The sequence below is a fragment of the Oncorhynchus mykiss genome, chromosome 5 (genome assembly GCF_057628025.1).
Source record: "Oncorhynchus mykiss isolate SJ-2025 chromosome 5, ASM5762802v1, whole genome shotgun sequence".
NCBI classification, from domain to species: domain Eukaryota; kingdom Metazoa; phylum Chordata; class Actinopteri; order Salmoniformes; family Salmonidae; genus Oncorhynchus; species Oncorhynchus mykiss.
The window spans coordinates 48649384-48653848 of record NC_143026.1 but is presented as its reverse complement, the minus strand read 5'-3'; the positions used below and the strand labels follow the sequence as shown (position 1 = coordinate 48653848).

General features: G+C 44.6%; 1 non-coding gene across 1 annotated transcript; it reads right to left on the bottom strand.

Annotated features, from left to right (window-relative positions):
• Nucleotides 1–322: 322 nt before the first annotated feature.
• Nucleotides 323–394, bottom strand: trnad-guc (transfer RNA aspartic acid (anticodon GUC)). The gene has a single exon. It is a non-coding gene; the product is annotated as a tRNA-Asp (tRNA).
• Between the last annotated feature and the right edge of the window lie 4071 nt (nt 395–4465).

The following is a 4465-nucleotide window of genomic DNA, read 5'->3' as shown; positions in this document are numbered from 1 at the left end:
CAAAGTCTTATTTTTCAAGAGTCAGTTGAGAATTCGACCAAGACCAGAGATTTCTGTTTGCCTGGCAATCTAACACAGATTTCCTCCTCAGGGGTTTGCATACTTGTCGAAATGACATGTTCAAAACTTCCTGCATTGGCCGGGAATCGAACCCGGGCCTCCCGTGTGGCAGGCGAGAATTCTACCACTGAACAACCAATGCCTTGGAAGGCTGAGTTAACCTCAAAGGCAGGAAATTGTATCATAAAGCTTTTTTTCCAAGAATATGTTCCACTTTGTGGGCTCAGCAACATTATTCACCCTAAAAAAAGAGCTGTACTTTCTCCCCGTCGGGGAATTGAACCCCGGTCTCCCGCGTGACAGGCGGGGGTACTCACCACTATACTAACGAGGAGCAGGTGGGTTGGGCCTTTGAAAAAACGTGGAGCATTGGTACTAACCCTAAATTTGGACTGTTGGGCTTAAACCCTTCTAACAAAAATATCTGTAGAGACTGAATGGTTGGAGCTAGGAACTACTATGACCCCGCTATGGAAAGCTGAGACTCTCACAAACACGTACATGTAATCGATTTTGCTCTATACCGCTCACAAGCCACACAATACTAGTTTGCAGGTGAGGCGTTTGTGGGTAATCCCAGGACATTGTCACAAATGCCAAACTCAAGACAGTTGTCACTGACAAGTTGGTTACTCTTTCCCATTTAACAACTAAAGCCTTGCAAAAAGTTAATCACCTCACACACTGGAAATCTGCAATGGATTCACCAAAGTCTACTGAGAATGAGTAAATGTTCAAAGTCTTATTTTTCAAGAGTCAGTTGAGAATTCGACCAAGACCAGAGATTTCTGTTTGCCTGGCAATCTAACACAGATTTCCTCCTCAGGGGTTTGCATACTTGTCGAAATGACATGTTCAAAACTTCCTGCATTGGCCGGGAATCGAACCCGGGCCTCCCGTGTGGCAGGCGAGAATTCTACCACTGAACAACCAATGCCTTGGAAGGCTGAGTTAACCTCAAAGGCAGGAAATTGTATCATAAAGCTTTTTTTCCAAGAATATGTTCCACTTTGTGGGCTCAGCAACATTATTCACCCTAAAAAAAGAGCTGTACTTTCTCCCCGTCGGGGAATTGAACCCCGGTCTCCCGCGTGACAGGCGGGGATACTCACCACTATACTAACGAGGAGCAGGTGGGTTGGGTCTTTGAAAAAACGTGGAGCATTGGTACTAACCCTAAATTTGGACTGTTGGGCTTAAACCCTTCTAACAAAAATATCTGTAGAGACTGAATGGTTGGAGCTAGGAACTACTATGACCCCGCTATGGAAAGCTGAGACTCTCACAAACACGTACATGTAATCGATTTTGCTCTATACCGCTCACAAGCCACACAATACTAGTTTGCAGGTGAGGCGTTTGTGGGTAATCCCAGGACATTGTCACAAATGCCAAACTCAAGACAGTTGTCACTGACAAGTTGGTTACTCTTTCCCATTTAACAACTAAAGCCTTGCAAAAAGTTAATCACCTCACACACTGGAAATCTGCAATGGATTCACCAAAGTCTACTGAGAATGAGTAAATGTTCAAAGTCTTATTTTTCAAGAGTCAGTTGAGAATTCGACCAAGACCAGAGATTTCTGTTTGCCTGGCAATCTAACACAGATTTCCTCCTCAGGGGTTTGCATACTTGTCGAAATGACATGTTCAAAACTTCCTGCATTGGCCGGGAATCGAACCCGGGCCTCCCGTGTGGCAGGCGAGAATTCTACCACTGAACAACCAATGCCTTGGAAGGCTGAGTTAACCTCAAAGGCAGGAAATTGTATCATAAAGCTTTTTTTCCAAGAATATGTTCCACTTTGTGGGCTCAGCAACATTATTCACCCTAAAAAAAGAGCTGTACTTTCTCCCCGTCGGGGAATTGAACCCCGGTCTCCCGCGTGACAGGCGGGGATACTCACCACTATACTAACGAGGAGCAGGTGGGTTGGGCCTTTGAAAAAACGTGGAGCATTGGTACTAACCCTAAATTTGGACTGTTGGGCTTAAACCCTTCTAACAAAAATATCTGTAGAGACTGAATGGTTGGAGCTAGGAACTACTATGACCCCGCTATGGAAAGCTGAGACTCTCACAAACACGTACATGTAATCGATTTTGCTCTATACCGCTCACAAGCCACACAATACTAGTTTGCAGGTGAGGCGTTTGTGGGTAATCCCAGGACATTGTCACAAATGCCAAACTCAAGACAGTTGTCACTGACAAGTTGGTTACTCTTTCCCATTTAACAACTAAAGCCTTGCAAAAAGTTAATCACCTCACACACTGGAAATCTGCAATGGATTCACCAAAGTCTACTGAGAATGAGTAAATGTTCAAAGTCTTATTTTTCAAGAGTCAGTTGAGAATTCGACCAAGACCAGAGATTTCTGTTTGCCTGGCAATCTAACACAGATTTCCTCCTCAGGGGTTTGCATACTTGTCGAAATGACATGTTCAAAACTTCCTGCATTGGCCGGGAATCGAACCCGGGCCTCCCGTGTGGCAGGCGAGAATTCTACCACTGAACAACCAATGCCTTGGAAGGCTGAGTTAACCTCAAAGGCAGGAAATTGTATCATAAAGCTTTTTTTCCAAGAATATGTTCCACTTTGTGGGCTCAGCAACATTATTCACCCTAAAAAAAGAGCTGTACTTTCTCCCCGTCGGGGAATTGAACCCCGGTCTCCCGCGTGACAGGCGGGGATACTCACCACTATACTAACGAGGAGCAGGTGGGTTGGGCCTTTGAAAAAACGTGGAGCATTGGTACTAACCCTAAATTTGGACTGTTGGGCTTAAACCCTTCTAACAAAAATATCTGTAGAGACTGAATGGTTGGAGCTAGGAACTACTATGACCCCGCTATGGAAAGCTGAGACTCTCACAAACACGTACATGTAATCGATTTTGCTCTATACCGCTCACAAGCCACACAATACTAGTTTGCAGGTGAGGCGTTTGTGGGTAATCCCAGGACATTGTCACAAATGCCAAACTCAAGACAGTTGTCACTGACAAGTTGGTTACTCTTTCCCATTTAACAACTAAAGCCTTGCAAAAAGTTAATCACCTCACACACTGGAAATCTGCAATGGATTCACCAAAGTCTACTGAGAATGAGTAAATGTTCAAAGTCTTATTTTTCAAGAGTCAGTTGAGAATTCGACCAAGACCAGAGATTTCTGTTTGCCTGGCAATCTAACACAGATTTCCTCCTCAGGGGTTTGCATACTTGTCGAAATGACATGTTCAAAACTTCCTGCATTGGCCGGGAATCGAACCCGGGCCTCCCGTGTGGCAGGCGAGAATTCTACCACTGAACAACCAATGCCTTGGAAGGCTGAGTTAACCTCAAAGGCAGGAAATTGTATCATAAAGCTTTTTTTCCAAGAATATGTTCCACTTTGTGGGCTCAGCAACATTATTCACCCTAAAAAAAGAGCTGTACTTTCTCCCCGTCGGGGAATTGAACCCCGGTCTCCCGCGTGACAGGCGGGGATACTCACCACTATACTAACGAGGAGCAGGTGGGTTGGGTCTTTGAAAAAACGTGGAGCATTGGTACTAACCCTAAATTTGGACTGTTGGGCTTAAACCCTTCTAACAAAAATATCTGTAGAGACTGAATGGTTGGAGCTAGGAACTACTATGACCCCGCTATGGAAAGCTGAGACTCTCACAAACACGTACATGTAATCGATTTTGCTCTATACCGCTCACAAGCCACACAATACTAGTTTGCAGGTGAGGCGTTTGTGGGTAATCCCAGGACATTGTCACAAATGCCAAACTCAAGACAGTTGTCACTGACAAGTTGGTTACTCTTTCCCATTTAACAACTAAAGCCTTGCAAAAAGTTAATCACCTCACACACTGGAAATCTGCAATGGATTCACCAAAGTCTACTGAGAATGAGTAAATGTTCAAAGTCTTATTTTTCAAGAGTCAGTTGAGAATTCGACCAAGACCAGAGATTTCTGTTTGCCTGGCAATCTAACACAGATTTCCTCCTCAGGGGTTTGCATACTTGTCGAAATGACATGTTCAAAACTTCCTGCATTGGCCGGGAATCGAACCCGGGCCTCCCGTGTGGCAGGCGAGAATTCTACCACTGAACAACCAATGCCTTGGAAGGCTGAGTTAACCTCAAAGGCAGGAAATTGTATCATAAAGCTTTTTTTCCAAGAATATGTTCCACTTTGTGGGCTCAGCAACATTATTCACCCTAAAAAAAGAGCTGTACTTTCTCCCCGTCGGGGAATTGAACACCGGTCTCCCGCGTGACAGGCGGGGATACTCACCACTATACTAACGAGGAGCAGGTGGGTTGGGTCTTTGAAAAAACGTGGAGCATTGGTACTAACCCTAAATTTGGACTGTTGGGCTTAAACCCTTCTAACAAAAATATCTGTAG